Source organism: Marmota marmota, unplaced genomic scaffold, assembly GCF_001458135.2.
Source record: "Marmota marmota marmota unplaced genomic scaffold, marMar, whole genome shotgun sequence".
Classification (NCBI taxonomy): Eukaryota; Metazoa; Chordata; class Mammalia; order Rodentia; family Sciuridae; genus Marmota; species Marmota marmota.
In genome coordinates, this window is record NW_026000082.1 from 36951904 (window position 1) to 36973327 (window position 21424).

Genomic DNA, 21424 nt, shown 5'->3' on the forward strand with positions numbered 1-21424 from the left:
TGGGGGGGGATCGTTTTTTGTCACGTCTCAAGTTGTTTGGTAGCAAAATTAGCTTTCTAGTCAATGTCTCTGACTCAAGATCCACAGTTTTAAGTACCTTCTTGGGCCTCCCTTTGGGTTACTTTCCTTCCTTGTGTGTCACTTTCTCAGGGCTAATGTCACAGCTGCCTAGTGGCCTTGTTACCTGTGCCCCTACCCTGACAGGCCCATCTCAGCCACAGTCATCCTTAGGCTTTCTCAGGATTTCAAAGCACTTTTGCCTAAGCTACTTACACACATACACACACACACACACACAAACATACACACATATGTAAAGTGGGACAGAGGATTGTCACTCCCAGTTGACAGATGATAAAATTGAGGCTCAGAAGAGTAATCGATTGACCACAGACACACAGCCTGGAGGCTACAGCGCGGGCTGTCACCCCAGTGCTGCACATGCACTTCCTCTCCCCAACAAGTGCCTGATTCTCAGGCCCAGAGCTTCCTGTGGGCACATCCGAGGGTCCCCGGGAAAGCCTCAGGAGGTCAGGGCAGCAGAGAGCTGTCTTCTCTGCATTGGAGGGACCCCCAAAGCCGGATCGCCTGGTCCAACATCTCACAGCCTGGGTCACGTTCCTTCGGTGTGTGGCGCCCCCTGGCGTCCAGGCTTAGCAAATGCCGCTCGCTATCTAAGACTTCTTAGATGATGGGCGTTTCCAGTAATGGGGGCGGGGCGGGCTTTCTGACCACCTCTCCCAGGATCTCGCTCCCAGCCGGGCCCTTCAGCCCCTAGTGACCAGCGTGTGTCCACTAGGTAAGGACCACACTGCTCCTTTCAAAGCTTACCCATCCACCTCTTCTGGTGAAATTCAATTGGGTACAGACTTTCTGGACACAGTCCCCTTAAAAAATGAAATCAAGGCCTGTGGATGGGGCTATAGCTCAGTAGTTCAGCATCCCTGGGTTCAATCCTTAGTGTCAAAAATCATATATATTTAGGGATGGTTTATGTCATTGTAACCATGGCCCCTTCACCTTCTGATGGTAGCTCTCATTGCTCTGAGGCTTATTTTTTTAAAAGAACACATGTTTTTTCTGGTCTCCCCTCTCCCCTCCCTAGCAAGTGTAGGGACACAGTGTTAATGTTCTCCCCTAGTTAATTGCCCTCAACACACCCACTACAGGAAGGAGCTGCCTGCTGAGGATCTGGGAAGTGAGTATCTCCCCAATCAATAAGTGAATCCTAACACACCATCCGGCATTCTGGGACCCCCTGCCAGAGCCCACCTGGAATGTTACCCTTGAAGAGTTCCTCTAACCCCCCCATGTCCCTCCTGATNAGGGAGGGAGGGAGGGAGGGAAGGAAGGAGAAGAAGAGAAATACAAACTAAAGCGAAGCAAGCGAGGAGATTCCCCGGAGGATGCAAAGACCAGCTGTAGACCCGAGCCCCCACCCCCACCCCGTGCAGGCAGTGCCTGAGCTCAGGTCCCCGCTGCCAGTTCCCACAAGCCCCGCTTTCCCAGAAGGAGCCAGCAGGCCTCTGGGCCCTGGGCCATCTGGGCACCTGCGGTGTCTGCCCCTGCACGCCTGCCCACCGCTGGCCAGCACACCTGGGAGTGCCTGGGGCCTTCCCAGGCCTGGAAGGAGCAGATAAGGTGTGACAGTGCCTGGCTGTTCTTAGGGAGAGGGGTTTTCCGATGAGAACGGCCCTCCCCCTTCTCTCCCATCCCCTCTGCACCAGCCTGGAGCCTGGAGGGGTGTCCCCCCCACACACACACTGCACAGCGGGCTACGGCTGAGAACCAGGGAGGAAGAGGCTAGCCAAGGCCAGGGGCCAAGGTGGGAAATCTCTTTGACTCCTCCCCAGGCTGCCACAGCCCCGAGTTCAATCCCAGCTCCACTGTTCCCACACAGTGTGCCCATCACCACCCTCACCACCCCCACTTTTAATTGAGGTGTGATTCACATACCTAACATTCACCTTTTCAAGTATAGTTTAAATATATTCACTTAACTTCCTGATTTGAGGACATTGTCATCACTCAGGAAAGATGCTCTATACCCAGTGTCCGTCACGCCCTGCCTGCTGCCCGCCCCCAGCCCCGGGCAGCCCCTGCCTTTCCTAGGCTTGCCCATTCTGGAGATTTCATACAAATTAAATCAAATAATATGTGGCCTTTCGTGGGTTGGTTTTGTTGTTTGTTTTGTTTTGTTTTTGAGGTACTATTACCGAAAACCTTGTCCTTGTCCCCAGTGCCAATCCAATCACAAGCCCATGGTTTTGAGAAAAAGGAAATAAGAAGATTTATTGCTTTGCTAGCAAAGGAGAAACACAGGGGACTCCTGTCCCAAAGACTGTGACTCTGCCCTTCAGCAGGAACAGAGGGCTTTTAAAGATTCAAAGACTATGTTCCACCCATCCTCCGTTGGAGTTGTGATTCCATTGTTAATTAATCAGAGAGAGTCATTTCTGAGGTCTTCGTGCCATCCCCAAAAGTCTGGATCACTTTGTTCCTGTGGTGGGTGTGTGCTCAAGGACTGAGAAATCTGCCCAGGAGGGGAAAAAGGTGATCCTGTTTCCTCTGAGATCAGGGATGGGGAGAGACAGGGGAAGAGAAAGAACCACGTTGTGAGGATGGCCTTGGACCTGAGCCTAGCAACTCCATTTTAAAACTCCAGTTTGAAACCTGCAGTCTCACCAGGCTCACCTAAGGGAACCCTCCAGTGTGGCCCTCAGGCCCAAACAAGTCCCTTCTCCCCACCCTCATAAACCCAGAGTGAAGCCTCTGGCAGGCTGTCCTCCCCCCAGATAAGGGGGAGAGGTGGGAAGATCAGGGTGGGGCCACCAGGCCAGATGTTTTAACCCCAGGGTAAATGAGGACACTGAGAGACCTGGTGGCGGCTGATAAGGACTGAAGGGGGGGTCAAAAGCCCCCAAATTTGGTATAAATAGTGGAGCCAATGAACAGACACTCAGCCAGCCGACACTGGTGCCCTCATGCTGAGAGCCTGGTGAGGACCTGGGCTGACACCCCAGCTCTTCTCATCGTTTGCTGATCCTCTGCGTCTTCCTCACGGGTCTCAAACTTTCCAGCCACATCTTGACCCTGGTGACAGCTGCAACTTCCCCCTAGGACCCTCTCCTCAGCCAGCCATCAGCTCCACCCCAGGAGAAGCCTGCCTTGGTTCCTGACCTGATCACGGGTTCTGAGTGAGTGTGCATCTGCTGGACTTAGAGCCTAAGGCTTGAGACTTTAGATCTGACACTTGAGCTTAGCGGGCAGAGGAAATGTCTGTCAAGAGTCTGTCATGATTAAGAGTGTTTGCAGGGCTTAGAATTCATCTAGAATTGTTTGCTGTGGATTGATTATGTCTACTGCAGTGCCTAGCATTAAGGATGGTCGTTTCCTTGATTAAGAACCTAGAGAGTGAAATTGTATTGAGTGATTTGAGTGAATAAAGCATTGGAAGGGGCAGAAGCACGTGGACATTCTTTATTTCTTCCCCTCGACTGCAAAAGTCACACCTCTTGCCAACGTGACCCATGTCCATTTTAAAAATAAGTTCCGTGGTAGAGCAGCAAGGCTGTATTCAGAGCATAAATTGGGCGCTGTCTCAGTACTGGGGGTTGAACACGGGGAACACACACACTGAACTCCATCCCCAGCCTTTTTTAATTTTTGTTCTGAGATAGGGTCTCACTAAGTTACTGAGGTTGGCCTCAAACTTGCTGTCCTCCTGCCTCAGCCTCCTGAGTTGCTGGAGTGCAGACGCGCACCACTGCACCTAGAAAGACGTGGCCCTTTGTAGTTGGCTTTTTTTCAGTCAACATAGTGTGCTCCAGTTTATCTAGGAGGTGGGGTCTATTAGAACCCCATTCCTTTTATGGCTGAAGAGTAACCCATCGTCTGTACCACACTTGTTTATCCATTTGACAATTGTGGAAGTTGGGTGGCTTCTATTTTGGGGATACATGCTTAATTCTGTTATGAACATTCGTGTCGTTTTTGAGTGGATGTGTATTTTCAAATCTCTCAAGAATACCCCTAAAAGTGGAATTGGGCCATGTGATGATTTTGTTTTGCCCCCTTCGGGAACTGCCAAATGTTTTCTACAGCAACAGTACAATCTTATGTTTCCGCCAGGTGTATTTCCTAACCCCTCTGGACCTAAGCTTCCCGTTGGTGAAGCCTCATGTATCGGGTATCTACCGTATAGACGGGCCACAAGATTTAAATGAGATCCTATCAGAAAGGCAGCTAGGGCAGTAGGAGCTCAATAAATCAAGTCAGGATCTGTAACCCTCTGGGCTTGTTCCTTTGGTCTCCTTCCAATCCAAATGGGCAGCTGCTCTTTATCCTTCCCTCTTGTTTACCTAGTTCTTGAATCTCCCTTGATGGATTGGATTAAGCTCACCACATGTCTCTGGAGAGGGTCTGAGGAGTTCCCAGAGGAAAGGGGAGGTCTCAGAACCAGCAGGGCTCTTGGCATACATGAAAAGAATCTCCGCAGGAGCCAGACAAAGGCCCAGACAGGTTTATTTAAGGAGTAGATACATTCCAGGGAGAAAGCCAGCTGACAAGGGGCTGGGGCTCCGATATTTATAGAAGGGCAGGATCAGGGGCCGGACTGGAGGTGGATCCAGGGAGGGGCTGCACGATTTCATGCCAGTTTTCCTTGTGCATGTGTTTCCCTCCTGTTACAAGGGCCTGGGTCAAGGGCATGGACCAAGGGTGAGGGTCAATGGCCAAGGTCAAGGTTGACAACTGTGCTTTCTGCATCCCAATGGCTGTGGTGTTTCCTTTAAGAGTCAGTATTTCCCTCTCCTTATCCTGAATCCCTGTCTCAGAACACAATGCCTGCTGCCTAGGCCCAGGTGCACCCACGTGCACACATACACACACAATTTAATAGGGGCCAAACTAAACAGGTGAAATTCCCCTCACCCCCCATCCTGCTTGGTACATTAGAGCTAAAATCAAATACTACAGTGATCCTCCAAGTGTGGAACCCAGACTGGCAGCACCATCACTGCTAGAATCACCCAGGAACTGGTTAAAATGAACCCTCAGTCCCTGTCCCAGAAAAAAAAAAAATTGGAATCAAGGACTCTGGTAATGAGCTCCGGCAAATGCGGGTTTCAACACGCCCTACAGGTGCTTGGAATGCAAATTAAAGTTCCAAATTACAGATGAGAAAACTGAGGCCCAGAGAAAGGATATAACTTGCTCAAGGCCATAAAGAACAAGAGCCAGGGAACGGTGCACAACTGTGTGACCTTGGACAAGGCCCTCCCCTTCCTTTACTTCACTATCCCCATCTGTAAAATGGGGACGGCCGCCTCCGCCTGCCACCACAGCTTTCCCCATCTGCCCCCACAGCTCTCGAGGCAGCTGAGGGCTGGAGCCTGAGTTTCCTGCTTCCCACTCTGGTTCTCTTACTTCTGGAAGTTGACTCTCTGCACCATCTATGAGAAGGTTCTGGAAACTGTCAACATCCGAAAGGTGGACAGGGAGAGGAGGGTTTTGTTTGATTCTGAGACCCCCCGAAGGAAGAACTAGCTGAGCAGGGGAGGTTTCAGAGGTAGGTCTGTGTAAGGATGCCATTCCCAAGAAGAACTGCTCCAAGAGCATCAGCAGCCCCGAGATGCAGAGCCATCTGTCCACGGGGAGAGTCCCGGCAGCATCGGAGCCTGTCTTTCCCAGGGGGAGAGGAGAGACTGGGAGGAAGCTGGTGTGATCTCCTGGAGATCTGCTCCCCGGCCACTCCTCAGGGAGATGAGAACTGTTTGTCTTCACAGCTTCTCTGTCCCCTGAGAAGGGCAAGGGCAGCCGCCCATACCTCAGACCACACTATTGGCTCAGGCAATAGAATGTGACCCAAGCCAGGCCAATCAGAATATTTCTCCGCCAGAGCATCTCACAGCCACATCCACCCTTGAACTTCCCAATCTGGTGAGCACCTGGGTTCCTCTTTGCTGAAGACTGTTCGGGGTTTCTCTCTTTGCAACTGACAAATTCTTACCAACCCCACATGAAAATAGGCCTGTCTCCTTCCAGCATGCCCTTCAAATAAGAGCAAGAAAAGCAAGAGTCAAAACAATAGCTTAAAGCCTTATAAAATATATACTCTCTTGGGGGAAAAGTGCCCAAAGGATATTCAGTTTCAACTCAGAGCCTAATGTTTTGAAATCCAGTTCCTCCGAGTCTTTTCAAACATTCATACTCTCCGGGGCAACTAAACCCTAAACTTGCTCCTTTCTTCTCCAAAAGCCCTAAAATCTCTTTACAAACCTACTCCCAGTTAGCTGTTACCTTTTCCTCCTCTCCTGCCTGTTCCAAAGTCTGTCACCCTAACGTTGCTGGACACTTTGTGGCCCAGCCATAATTCACACTCTTGTTTTTTTTTTTTTAATATTATTTTAGTTGTAGAGGGACACACCATATCTTTGTTTATTAATTTATTTTTTTATGCGGTATTGAGGATCGAACCAGTGCCTCACACATGCTAGGCAAGCATTCAGCCACTGAGCTAAGGCCCCAGCCCCCATAATCCACACTCTTAGCCCTACTTTTTTTTGCTTTTGGGTACCGAGGATTGAACTCAGGGGCACTCAACCACTGAGCCACAACCCCAGCCCTATTTTGTATTTTATTTAGAGACAGGGTCTCACTGAGTTGCTTAGCGCCTCGCCATTGTTAAGGCTGACTTTGAACTCGAAATCCTCCTGCCTCAGCCTCCCCAGCCCCAGGGATTACAGGCGGGCGCCACTGCACTTGGATTTTTTTTGTTCGTTTTGATTAGTTTAGTTTTGTGGTGCCAATGATGAAACCCGGGACCTTGCTGTGAAGACTCTACCATTGAGCTACCCCCAACCATTGCATGATCCTCTCATTCTCTCTGGAGGCAGGAGAGAGAGCTACTGAATCCTTACACGGTAATATGGTTCTATTACAGAAATCAGACAAGAATCAGCAAACGGCACTTGAGAGTGAGAGAACTCAAACCCCATTTTAGCAGGTGGGCTCAGAAGAGATCAGACTCCAAATTCTGAGTGCTTGTCACCAGTTTCTCACAAAATTTATAGGCTATCTGGTGCCATAAAATTTTCCAGTCTACAGGATATGTGGTCATGCAGGGGGTCTCTGGCGGGAAGCATGTTAACAGAAGTAGAGTGGGATAAGGGGAAGAACTGGCCTTTGATAAATCTCTAGTCTTGGGCCAGAAGCCTCTGCAGGGGTGTTTACACTCCAGAGAAGAGCAGTTAGTTCCCTAGGGGTAGTTACTTACAATCCAAAAGCCAGGGTGGGTGATACGAATCAGGTTTCCTGAAGAAAGGCTGACTGGCAAGGAGAGGGGACTCTCGCTTTCCCAGGCACTAATTCTCAGGATTGTGTTCTTACAATTTATTGTACACCCAGGCCTGGTTCTCTCGTCCATTAGAGTTCTATTTCTCCAATGACACTCCCCCCCCCAATAGGATTCTCCTCCTGATGGTAGCCCTCATGGCTCTAAGGCTTATTTTCTTTTTCCCCTCTGGTCTCCCCTCTCCCCTCCCTAGCAAGTGTAGGGACACAGTGTTAATGTTCTCCCCTAGTTAATTGCCCTCAACACACCCACTACAGGAAGGAGCTGCCTGCTGAGGATCTGGGAAGTGAGTATCTCCCCAATCAATAAGTGAATCCTAACACACCATCGGGGTGCCCTGGGGCCCCCTACCAGAGCCCACCTGGAATGTAACCCTTGAAGAGTTCCTCTAAAGCCCCCCTTTGGGACAGGAGTCCCCTGTGTTTCTTCTTTGCTAGCAAAGCAATAAACCTTCTTTTCCCTTTTTCTCAAAACCCTGTCTTCATTATTAAATTGGCATTCAATGGCATTGGGGACAGGGACCGAGCTTTTGGTTACAAATTTGCTGAGGATGGGAGGGAACTTTCTGAGACTGACTGACTGCTGGAAAGTCAGGCGACAGGCGAGCGTGTCTCATGTTGAACCAGAGGAGTTATTCCTGTGAGAGTCCAGGGAGGGACGGAGGGACTCCCCGCAGCTGCTGAAGCCCTCCCACCTTCCTTCCCTGCACTGTAAAGGTCGCTCCATCTTGGTCTATTTTGAAAAAAGGGAACCTGAATGCAGAATTTAGCCATTTGGTAAGCTCCCCCAGGGTGATTGATTCTACTTTTCTGGTTCCCTAGTGGGAACGTCTGGTCCCCTTATGGGGACATCTGTGATGCCACTGGTGTGCAAGTCACAGTTAATTGGGAGTTGGGAACTTGGGGGATTTCCCCCCATCTGGTCTGTTTTAAAGGTTCCCCTCTGTTTGGGATCCTCTCTAGTTTCTGTCTCTATGCTTTTTGTTTGTGTCTGTTTCTGGCCCTGTAAGACATGGGCAAGACTGTGTTGATGGGTCCCATAGATTGTTTCTTGGGAAAGAACTTGGCTGAATGGGCCACCTACAGATGTAAGTGTGTCTAAGAAAAAAATGATATTTTACTGCAGCAATGTGGTCTTTGAATGGTTTTCTGAATTATTACACAATCTTGCAGTTGGGAGTTGGTCTGTCAGAGATAAAATAAGTGGAAGATTCTGTATGTACAGGCATGTATGCCACTACATAATAAGGAGTCGAACAGTCAAAAACTAAGTTGGATGCAAAAAGTTCCTCCCTCTAATGTGTGAGCATAGCAGGATACCCAAGAAAGATTGAAAAAAAAATCTTTTTTTTTTATCCTTTGAACCCAGTGCTTCTCAGCCTGGCCCCAGGCAGCTGCAAATCAACCTGCTGAGGGTCAGGAAAAAACTCAGGAAAGCTGCCTGGTCTCTAGAGAAATGGGCCAAGAGGACCTGGCCTCTACTCTGCTTCCCAGCCACTCTTTGCCCATAAGGATAGAACTGGAGCTTCAGAACAGGGCTCAGTTTGCCACTTCTGCAGACAAAGGAAATCCATGTGCACTGAGGCCTCACTGATTTTCTTTCTGGGCTCTTGTCTCATGGGTTCAAAGAATGAAATCCACGGATGATGGCAAAGACAAAAAAATTAAAAAAAAATAAATTAGCTTTGAATGAGAGGAAAAAAAGATAAAACTTCCTGTGATATTAGGGGGAAACTGGTAGAAACTTTTCCACTTAAGTATACTAGCGTGGGGACTCAAAGGATAAAGCACTGATAGAGTCCATGCTGAGCAGACACCAAAAGCATTGGAACTAACTGTTGGAATCTGGGCCTCTGCGTTGCCCTGAGTATTCTCAGGGGTGCTGGACATGTTTTATGTTCTCTACTCTCTCACATTTCTATTAAGATATAATAAAGTAACTGAAGTTCCCGAAGGAGTGTACATTTTGTGACTTTTAAGTGGAGAAAGCAGGGTGGTGGCCTTGTTTTGTGTAACTCCAAGTCCGTGTTATTTCCATTGTTTTTACTGTTTCTGAAACAGGAGGAAATTGCCTGCCGTGACTGGACACCTGCCTCCAGGAACCCAGAGACTCTGCCAGGTGCTCTTGGTTAACGCCTTTGAGACTGACTAAGAATTGCTCACTGATACAAGGTAGGGTAACAAGGGAAGTAAGCCATCTGAAGCTGTCATTGAAGACATTTTTTTTTCCCTGCTCATTTCCAAATCCCATGTGCCACCTCAAATCTGCTTTTTTTTTTTTAATGCAATGTCACTGAATTTAACTGAATTTCTGCCAAAGTCCCATTTCACCCATAGCTTACGTCCAGATTTCTCAACAACATCACACGGTCCTATTTATTCTAAACAAAGATGTCTGGAATAGTTCCAGTGATGTCTTTCCTGTTTTTCTGTTTGTGTATGCCACTTTGATAGATTTAAGCTTGCCATCCATGTTTCTACAAACCTATCATCTATTAACTACTTTTAGATTCTAGAGAATCCACCTTTTCATAGGATACATGTTAAAAAAACAAAAAAGGTAAGATTAAAAACAGGAGGAGGTAGAAGAAGAGGAAGAGAATTACAATAAGCAGATATACAACCAAGTTCTTGGAAGAATTATTGCTGAAAACATAATTATTATGCATTAACAGCAAACAGCTAGCACGAGTCAAAGGAAGCTATATTCTCTAAGTACTTCAGACAATGTGGTATTGATTTATCAATTCTTTTTTTTAATATTTATTTTTTAGTCATAGGTGAACACAATGTCTTTATTTTACTTTATGTGGTGCTGAGGATCGAACCCAGTGCCTCATGCATGCTAGGTGAGCGCTCTCCTCTGAGCCACAACCGCAGCCCTTATTTATAAATTCTTGATAGCTCTTTGGATAAAGCATGTAAAATAATTGTACAGCAATCCATTATCTGACTGAATAATCCTTTTTAAATTATTTTTTTAGTCGTAGATGACACAATACCTTTATTTATTTATTTATTTATTTATTTATTTTTATGTGGTGCAGGGGATCAAATCCAGTGCCTCGCGCATGCTGGACAAGTGCTCTACCACTGAGCCACCACCTCAGTCCCCGACTGAATATTGTTTAATTGTAGTTATAATATGTTTGAAATAATTTTCCCAAACCCTCAACATATTTCCATTCAAATATATGATCCACATTTAATGTAGCATTAAAAAGATTAAAATGGATATAAAAAAAGTGAATGAGGCCTTTTAGTCCAAAAGGACCCTGAGAAAAGCAATCAAAACTGTTATCTTGGACTGGGGCTGTAGCTCAGTGGTAGGTCACTTGCCTCAAAACTGTAAGCCACTGGGTTCGATCCTTAGCACCACATAAAAATAAATACATAAAAAGATATTGTGTCCATTTACAACTTAAAAAAATTAAAAAAAAAAAAACTTGTTATCTTAACCAAGATTTTGTTTTGGGAGGAAATAACTTGCGGGCCAGCGGGGAGATAACCCTTAAGAGAGAGACATTAAAGGGGATTTATGCTGTCTTCTGGGCAGTTGTCTAAAATGTGGATTGAGACAGCTTTGCCAGATATCCTACTTTGCCTATTCTGCCTGATAAAAAACCCTCACTGATGAGTCCCAAGTTGTGCAAGGTTTGAGAGCTATAAAATATTAAAGTGTGATATCCATTGCTTTCTTAGGATTTTTCTTTGTTAGAAAAACAGATGACTTGCAATTTTGACCAAACTTGATTTTTCATGAATAACCTGAATATGTGTGACTAGAGATATGTATACAGCTCAAACTAAATATGTTTGAGCCTTATCTAAATGTTATGTAAAAGTTTATAAAATGAAAATGCATATAGGTTTATACATTGCATCTGCCATAAAAGGGCCACACTGCCATTTGAGAAACTGGCTTATCTCTCTCTGCTTTGACTAAGCCTAGTTCTGATCATTAACACTGTTCCCTAAATGTATAAAAGATTTAAGGCTCTCCTTGATTTTTGCTAATACTGCTAAACTCTGCCAGCCTGTAATTATCCGTGGATTCTGAATTTTACTATAAAAATTAAATCTAGTTGATTTAAAGACATATGTGTAATGGTTATGCTAAATATTAGTTCTTTGTATATTAAGTATACTCATGTTCTTCTGATATACAAGTTTTAAAATATAAAGCTCAGAAGACACTTTACCAATCTGGTGTTCTCTAAACTAAAGTTGTCTCTAATGATAACTTTAGACTTATAAAAATAGCTAATTTAATTGGGGATCTATGTCATTTAATGTTCTATAACTGGACCTGTTATCAATAAGATGTATATAAAATTTTATATTATGGGGTAGAAATTTAAATGTATTTTTAAAAGATAACAAGAGCCTGATCTGTTTAAAGGTGGACATTGTAAAACATGAAAACATTTTGCCACTTTCCCACCAAAAAAGGGTTAAAAGCTCTCTTAGCTTTTCTTTGATTCATATTTCAGATGTAATAATGTATTGTGTTATTTGTGAAGAGCCTCATCTTATCTGAGATAAGGCTTTGCCTCCCACCTTACTCCACCTTAGAATGTCTCCCAAATAGGCTAGACTTAGCTCCTTTAAAGTTGTGTTCAAAAGATTGATTTTTGTTGTAAAGATTACTGTGATCTCAAACAGGGGATATAGTATATAACTAAGTAAAGGTTCAAGATTATAAAAGTTATTTTTCTTGGTTCATAGCTATTACACAAACTGAATGTTTAGGCTCTGTTAATTTCATTTTGTATTTTCCTTGTAAACTTTATAACTGTTGCCTGTTAGTGTTTTGCAGAGGTACTATATCTAAAAGGAGAAAAAAAAAATGTAGGTTAATTTGAGAGAATAAGCAATCACCTACAGATAAATAGTGTATAATGCTGACTTCCAGTACTAATACTAACCCCAATTAAATGAAAGAGGTAACTATAAAATTATAGATATTGAAGTTACAACCTGTTACTCCCTCTTTAAGACTGGTGAAACTGGCTTGCTGGGTGTTTAAAACCAAAAACTTGGAGACCAAGCCAAGAAAGTAAAAGGGCCAAGGAAAAAAGGAGGTAATATTTGGCTCTTGCCTTCTAAGGTCAGCCAGCACCCAGAGAATGACAGGACCCTGTAAGGGCTCTGAAACTCCAGTGAGTCACCTGATCTGCCAGTCAGGGGGATCAAGAAGACCCTAAAGAACAGAATGCCAACAGGTGCACATTCTGTAAAGAGGAGGGTCATCGGAGAGGGAAATGCCTGATGCTTCCAAGAGAAGCCACATGTGGTCATCAAGACCCTGACCTGACCCATCCTGGCACATGACACCACTAGTAGCAGAAAGCTCAAGGAGCCAGCAGGCTTCACACATGTCCCCAAGAGTGGTCTCTGAAGAATTGCAGTTGATTCTTAAGAATAGATAAAAACAAGGTCAGTTTTGACCAACCTGGTCTTAAACACCTGGCAGGAGAGTACAGCCTGAGCACAGTCCTACATGGACATTTAAAAGGAAAAACAATGTTTTGTTTGTTTGTTCTGCTTTTTTTTTTAATGTAACTTAAGATGTACACTTATGTCAGCCTTATCAAAATAAGTTAAGCTGCAGGCTATACGGAAGGGTTCTGTGGGAAGGCTTAATATTTAGCCCCACGAAGGACACTGGAGACACAAGTTTGTCCTGCATTTCAGTAACTGGCTAGAAACTAATTGTTTTTGTATTAATTGTTTACCAAAAAAGAAAAAAAGTAATGCTTTGTGTCTTGTTTCTTGTTGTCCCAGCATAAACTTAACCCTATGTACGCCTTGTCCAGTCACCTGCTACCTGCCACCTTGGAACTCTGGACTGCTATTATGCTGAATGCCCTTAACTGTCACTCCCCCACCTGACAGAAAATAAGGACTTGGGGTCACTTCCCCCGAATTTCGCCCTCTCTCAGCATGAAGTGGCTTGGAGATGACGTCGCCCACTTTTCCTTAGAAATGGAAGGTGGAAATTGACAGTAGGGAAATGTAACAGGGGTCCCTTCACCTTCCGAATATGGCCCTCGTTGCTCTAAGGCTTTTTTTTTTTTTTTAAAGAACATGTTTTAGGTTGCTGTGGTTGTGGCTCAGTGGTAGAGTGCTTGCGTAGTATGAGTGATGCATTGAGTTCGTTCCTCAGCACTCCATTAAAAAAAATAAATAAAGGTATTGCATCCATCTACAACTAAAATACTAAAAAAAAGAAGAAGAAGAAGAACATTTATTTTGTCTCTCCTCCTCTCTTCCCTCCCTAACAAGATTAGGGAGACAGTGTTCTCTTTTCCTCTTTTCTTCCCCTAGTTAATTGCCCTTGAGCACACCCACTATGGGAAGGAGATGCCTGCTGAGGATCTGGGAAGTGAGTATCTCCCAAATTAACAAGTGAATCCTAACACACCTGGGACACCACCTCCCCACCCCCCCACCCCCAGAGCACACCTGGAATGTAACCCTTGAAGAGTTCCTTAAATTAAAACTACCCCCCACCTCCCTCATCCCCCATCCCCTAATCTCCCCCCCCCACACCCCTCCCTCCTGATGTAGAGAGTCACAGCCTTTGGGACAGGAGTCCCCTCTGTTTCTCCTTTGCTAACAAAGTAATAAAGCTTCTTTTTCCTTTTTCTCAAACCCATGTCCTCATTATTAAATTGGCATTCATTGGCATTGGGGACAGTGACCAAGCTTTTGTGACAAACCCAGGGGCATTTTACCACTGAGCCACAACACTAGCCCTTTTTATTTTTTTATTTTGAGACAGGGTCTCACTAAGCTACTGAGGCTGGCCTCTAACTTGTGATCCTCCTGCCTCAGCCTCCCCAGTCACTGGGATTACAGGTGTGCATTGCCATGCCTGGCTTTACACATCATTCTTAAACATATTATTCTTTAGGTTAGTGGAAGATGGAAAAATTCCAACTATGCTTTCAGAAGAGGTCCTGGGGTCTTGTAAGTATGAGTCGTATGAGAAGTTTAACTCTACCTAGTAAACATTGAGTGGCTATTAGGGCCCTTCTAAGAGCTAGAAGTAGTAGGGCTGAGTCATTTGGGGGACTATGGGATTGTGTTTGAATGAGCCCCAGACATTGAAGTTTTGCTTATGCACTGTTCATTGAGATTTGTTGTTTGTTTATTTGTTTATGTGGTGCTGCAGATTGAGGTCAGGGCCTTGCACATACTAGCCAAGTGCTCTGCCACTGAGCTACCGCTCCAACCTTCACTGAGCAACTACTATGTGCCAGCCCTTAAGTCACTGAGGATATATCCAGGAAGAAGGATAATAAATGTACAAAACAACTTATTTCTATGAAATTGTGATTGCATACCACCAAAGAGACTGCTATGCTTAGAATGTGTCCCCTAAAATCATGTTGGAGACAAATCCTCAATGCATCATCACCATTGGGAGGTGGGCCCTAAAGGAGATGTGTAGATCACGAGGGCTGAGCCTCATACATGGATTAATCTGCTGTGGAAAACACTTCTGGAGTGGGCTATCTCTCTCCTGCTTGTTTCCATGTGAGAACAGGATGCTTCTTCCCTCCAGAGGATGCAGAGCTCAAGGGGCCATCTTGGAAGCAGAGCGGGGGCCCTAATCTTTTGGCACATTGACCTTGGACTCTCTAGCCTCCAGAACTGTAAGAAATAAATTAAAAAAAAAATTTTTTTTGGTACCAGGGATTGAATCCAGGGGCACTCAACCATTGAGAGCCACATCCCCGGCCCTATTTTGTATTTTATTTAGAGACAGGGTCTCACTGAGTTGCTCAGCAACTCACTTTTGCTGAGGCTGGCTTTGAACTTGCGGTCCTCCTGCCTCAGCCTCCTGAGCAGATGGGATTACAGGCATGTGTCACCCTACCCAGCCGAGAAATAAATTTCTGTTGTTCATAAACTACTTAGTCTGTGGCGTTCCAGGATAACAGCACAAAGGGGACGAAATCAGAAAGACACATGGGGATTGGAAGCAAACCAAAGCCAAGGTTAAGGAAGTAACAGACCTGAGGCTGAAGCAGTAGATTGTGATGGCCAAACCAGAGCCGGCTGTGAAATGAAATTATAAAAACGTTATGGTAAGAAACGAAGGCCTAGAAAGGGCCAGCTCCCCTCCCCTCCTCATGAACCATAGGTCCCAGCTTCTGCATGGCAAGTAACTGCCTAGGAGTCCGACTACTCCTTCTTGAAATGTAACCGACGCCTGGGGCGAGGGCCTGTCTTCCTCTCTCTGTCTGTGAGCACGCTTTGTGTTAGGGACCCTGCGCCAGGCCTGCGGCCCTGGAGATGACAATTTTTTTTTAAATTTTTTTTAAAAAGGAAAAAAGCCCCAGTGATGGGATGGTTCTAAGATGACCCCAAATAACCTATAAATGTTGTGAGAAACTGTGGATCAGCGCTCAGAATTTGGAGTTTGTTTCCCTCTGGGCCACCAAGGTAAAATAAAGGCTGGAGTTCTTCTCCTTTCCAAGAGCTGCTTCTCCAGCAGTCTCTTCCTGCAACAAGATGTCCGCTACAAGACCAGTGTCCGGAAAGGCCAGGAGGCAAGAAAGAGGGCGCCTGCTGACGCTGTGGCTGTGCCCAAGACCCAGAGGGGAGCTTCCATGGGCAGGTGAAAGAAAACCTTCGACTGCCTGGAAGAGACCTTGGGCCTGGTGGAACACCAGAGTCTCCGGCCCCAGGGCTTAGGGTGTGGTGTGCTCTCAATGGAAGAGCTTCAAGTATGGTGCCACCCATGTGGGCTCCTCTGACATCCACGGAAGGGGGCTTCTCCCACCCTGCGGCATGCTGGGGCTGGCACACAGGAGCCTACTTCCATTCAGGGCCTCGTGCTGCTAGACTCACAGTAGCTTCAGGATCCACACCTCCAAGTAGGGCTCCCATCAAACTGCTTCTACCTAATAGCCCAACCCAAAAGGGAGGCTGGCATTCTGGTGCCCACGGTGCCAACTGAAAAGGCACTGCCCATCGCTAATCAGGAACTGATCAGATGGGGGATTTCCTTCTCATTCGCCCTTAATCATCTGAGACTGAATAGCAGAAGTCTAAACCACAGCTTTCAGTACAGACAGACCAGGGTCTAAATGTCAGCTGTCACTGTAATTAGCCACGTGTCATAGGAAGCATCGTCACCTTTCGGAGTTTCATCTAATAAAAGACAATATGAGGGCTGGAGATAGAGCTCAGTGGGTAGAGTGCTTGCCTCCCACGCACAAGGCCCTGGGTTCAATCCCCAGCACCACAAAAACGAAACAGCAAAAAATACACAATATTAGCCTGGCACAGAAGAGCACGCCTGTAATCCCAGCAACTCGGGAGGTTGAGGCAGGAGAATCGCAAGTTTAAGGCCAGCCTCAGCAATTTAGCGAGGCCCTAAGCAACTTAGCAAGAACTCTGCCTCAAAAAATAAAAAGGGCAGGGATGCAGCTCAGTGATAAAATGCCCCTGGGTTCCATCATTCCCCCCCCCCCCCCCCCGCCACAAATCCTATAAGTGCTTCAGTATACTGAGTGCCACTGTACATCAAGGACTCAATAAAAGTGTCCCTGGCTTGCAAAGAACTGATATTAGCCCAATTATATTGTCTTACACAAATATGTAACCAATCCTATCATTATGTTCAACTCTAATGCACCAATAAAAAATAGGAACAAAGTGCTACTGGTAGTTTCCAATAAAAAGATATCAATAGAGATATACCCACCAATGAATTTATTATCAGCACCTGGCATACCTGGAAAAAAGCTGAAGCAGCCCACTGAGGACCACGGTAGAGCTGAGGCTGTGGTAACTGGCTGCAATCCCCCACTTGTATCCATATGACATTTTTTAAAGGTTTTGTCAGAGCCAACTTGCCCAAGCCTGTGGTCACAAAATGTCCTTTCAAGGACCCAGGCAACCAGACACAGTTTGCTAACATGAAATTCCAAGGTGGGGAAAGGTAGAGCCGAATAAGCACGTGGCATATTTTGTCCCAAAGAGTCAGATCCAGAGGCACAGCCCATGAGGTGGCCAAAGAGGACACCTGTGTCCCCACTGCCCTGCTGCTCTGGGCTCAGAGTCTGGCTCTGAGGGAAGAGTGCACTTTCTAGTTGGAGATGAAGCCAAAATTTCCAAGGAGATCCCAAGACATCAAAGCCTTCTTCCACTTGAGGTCTCTTGTCTCTCCAGACCTCAAAGACAGGGAACACATCTGAACACACCTCTGTGGTTCCCTGTGACAGACTGACTGAGCCAAAAGCATGATGCAAATTCCAGAACCTTCCTTAAACTTCCAAATATCTGCCACCCTGGCCAACCTCAGAGCAGCTTCTGGACTTACCAAGCTCTGGGATGATCCGTCTTCTCCCTACAGACTTGGGGGAGCCAAACTGGGAGCCGGCATTTGGCTTAAATATCAGCACAACTTTGTTTGGTTACACCTGACCAACGGTTGCTGATACCCAGAGAGAAAACAGAGCAATTACCCAGAGGCAGGGTGCCATAGAGTCCCACAAGCCTGAAAGTGGACCCAACCAAACTCCAGCACCTACCCAGGGCTCAAGCTCTCGGGGCTCTCAGACGACATTTCCCAAACCTGTAAAAAGGAGGCAATATATCTTTCAAGAATTGTGTAAGAGCCAGGTGCAGTAGCGCATGCCCGGAATCCCAGTGACTCAGGAAGCTGAAGCAGGAGGATCACAAGTTCAAAGCCAGCCTCAGCCACTTAGCAAAGCCCTAAGCAACTTAGCAAGACCCTGTCTCAAAATAAAAAAATAAAAAGGGCTGGGGATGTGGCTCAGTGGTTAGAGCCCCTGGGTTCAATCCCCAGCACCCCCCCCCCAAAAAAAAAAATTTGTGAAAGGACAGAATATATCATATTTCAAAAATAACAGCTGACAAAAGAAAAAATCTAGCTGGGGTTGTGGTTCAGTGATAGAGGGCTTACCTAGCATGTGTGAGCCCTAGGTTCCATCCCCAGCACTGCCAAAAAGAAAAAGTCTAAGATGTTCTAAATCTAATCACCAAGGTTCACAAGATGGAGGTGAAAGAGGTGAGGAAGTTTATCAGACAGCACCTTTGGGCAAACTAACCAAAGACTGTCTCACCTTCTAGAATGTCTGAGGATGACTGGGTCCTGTTTACATATGAACCTTCTGGACTGGTTTTTGTTGTATGTTTGTGGGTTTGATTTTGGTACCAGGAATAGAACCCAGGGATGCTTAACCACTGAGCCACATTCTCAGCCCTTCTTTATACTTTATTTAGAGACAGGGTCTTGCTAAGTTGCTAGTGTTGTAGGGACAAACGAGGCAAGGCACCGAAGATGGCAGGAAGCAGTTTTATTTGGCTGCAGCCAGGTTCAGAGGGTACAGCCTTTGCTGTAATCAATCAATCCCCTGAACCCCGAGTTCAGGAAATTTCAGAGTTTTATACCCAGCGTGTAAGGGGAGGGGCTCAGAAGTTCACAGTCTGCAGAAGTTCACATAAAAGCAGCTTTTCTTTCACTGTTCTGGGCAAGTTAACTCCTCAAGGACAACACCTGAGAAGGGGGGGAGCTTCTTCTCCCCTTTCTTTCCTCCCCCTGCCAGCTGTTACCATGGAGCCCATTTGTAACTTATCTTAAAAATGTACACATCTCTGTGAAGTTCAACTCAAGGCCAGAGGCCTTGTTTGCACATTTCTTCAAAGTACTATACTGGTTATGTTTGTGAAAAACTAGTAAGGGGGTGTCCAGCACCTGGAGTGCTGGTATCTTCTCGGCCAGTGGCCAAGTAAACAGGGTGACACAAAAATAGGAAGTTTATCTACAATGGACTCTTTTGCTGACAGTCCTAAAATCAGCCATGGTGTAGAAGGCTTTTCTGTGGAGAAAGGGGGTGCCACTTCACTAGGGCCTCACTAAGTTGCTGAGGCTGGCTTTGAAACTGTGATCCTCCTGCCTCAGCCTCCCAAGACACTGGGATTATAGGCATGTACCACCATGCCCAGCTGGACTGTTAACTCCAAATAATCCACATGCACCACATCTTCTAATGGACTTCCCTCCCATCTACAGCCCATGCGGGTTCAATGAAACAGTTTATGATTTCTCCCCCAAATATTCATTATAAAAATGTTTTTCCACCTGCTTTCTGACCTTACCGCTAGTGATTTCTGGAAACTTCTCAGGACCTGGGCCTTCCCTAACTAGCATCTATATAACTCCTTTTATTTCAGATACCCCTCAATCTTAACAGTTTTTTAATTAACACTGCCATAATTAATTTTAGAATAAAAATGAATTTTCTTGTTGGAAAAACAATACATATTATTGAAAAACCTGAAAACTACACATGATCGGAAAAAGAAGTCTTTTTTTTTTTTGGCACTTTTTATTTATTTTTTTAATTTGTTTTAATTAGTTACACATGACAGTACATGATCTTGACATATCATACATTTGAATAAGATGGGGTATAATTTCTCATTAGAAAAAGAAATCTTAAAAAGGAAATTGCAGCCCAGTGGTGACCCACATCTGTAATCCCTGTGACTGGAGGCTGAGGAAGGAGGCTTGTGAGTTTGATGCCAACCAGAGCAACTTAGCTAGATTCTGTTTCAAAATTTAAAAAATTTAAAAAGGGCTGGTAGTTTTGCTCAGTGATATAGCACCCCTGGGTTAAATCCCTAGGATCACAAAAAAACAAAAACAAACAAACAAAAATCTTATCAACTAGACCATCCAGAGGTAGAGATAACAACCATTAATTATTAATAAATTAGAAGGTATTTTATATTTGTATCTATGCATGTAGACACACACACATACACACACACACACACACACCTTTAACAGGCTCAATTTTAGAACTTGTTTTTCTGCAAACATCTCACTACTGTTAAAAATTACAGGAAGCCGTGAACAGTGGCACACCCCTGTAATCCCAGCTGCTTGGGAGGCTGAAGCAGGAAGATCCCAAGTTCAAAGCCAGCCTCAGCAAAAGCAAGGCACTAAGCAACTCAGTGAGACCCTGTCTCGAAGTGAAGTGGTTGAGTGCCCCTGAGTTTAATCCCCAGTACCAAAAAAAAAAAAAAAAAAATTACAGGAGGCCATTGTTGCACTGGACCTGATCAGACCAGACAAGAATAAAACTCTATTAGAGTCACCCATGCCAAAGTTTCAGTCACCAAACTGAAACTAAGTTGTTTATCTGACCTTCTCGGAAATCAAGAGAAGCGAGAGAAAATAGCCAGATTGCCAAACAGGCCAGTTTTAGTTGGCATGATAATAAAGTTCCCTCTGAATTTTTCCTTACACACAAAAAAGTAACCTGAGTTATTTTTCTGTCTCCTTGTCTCCACCTGACAGGAAAAGTCACTTTGAAATGACAGATATGCTTTTAAAGTTCTTTTTTTAAAATTCTGCTTTCTTCAGTTTTTCCCTGTCTACAAAACCCACTTGCTCTGCTTGGCTCATTGGAACACTGACTCTGTTTTATGGTACTATTCTATAATAAAAATAAAAATATAATAATAATAATAATAATAATAATCAGCCAATCAGGGTCTTTAAATTTGTTTAACAGTGTCTTAGGACATTGCACAGCTTTTAATGACTGCAGATCACCTGCGTGTGGCTTGTGTTTTTTGGAAGCTGTTCCTATGCTGGTGAAGGGCCCAGGCTTTGGTGGCATCAGGGCACCCTGCCCCGCCCCCGTCCAGTCCAGGAAGTTCTGGAGTCCCACATCCCGGGAACGGAGCGTGCGGAGAAGAACCAGGCACCGACGACCCTTGCGGGCTTTCGGGGAAAAAACGCTCGCGGAAGCTCGCGGCTCAGTTCCCCGCACGGAGCGCGCTTGGCCCCCGCCAGCGGTGTGTGCGCCGGGCTGCGCTGGCCCTGAACTCTGTCCCTAGTCCACGCTGGACTAACCCTAAGTGTGATTATTAATATAAACAGTTGACCGCCCCCCGCGACACGCCCCCGATTTACTGAAAAACGTCCGGTTTTCCACCCGGACGGTGCGCCACTGCCGAGTAGAGGGCGGGGGCGCGCGGTCGCTCCCTCCCCGCGGGGCGTCCCCGGGGGCAT

The 21424-nt window shown here is 45.7% G+C and overlaps 2 long non-coding RNA genes across 2 annotated transcripts in view; one reads left to right on the plus strand and one right to left on the minus strand.

Moving 5' to 3' along the window:
* LOC125620471 overlaps positions 1 to 21424 on the minus strand; it is a 24921-nt gene that overhangs the window by 2391 nt on the left and 1106 nt on the right. The window lies entirely within an intron of this gene.
* Positions 1393 to 13418, plus strand: LOC125620473. Its single transcript, XR_007352172.1, has 4 exons — positions 1393 to 1825; positions 2241 to 3197; positions 9415 to 9525; positions 13141 to 13418. It is a non-coding gene; the product is annotated as an uncharacterized LOC125620473 (long non-coding RNA).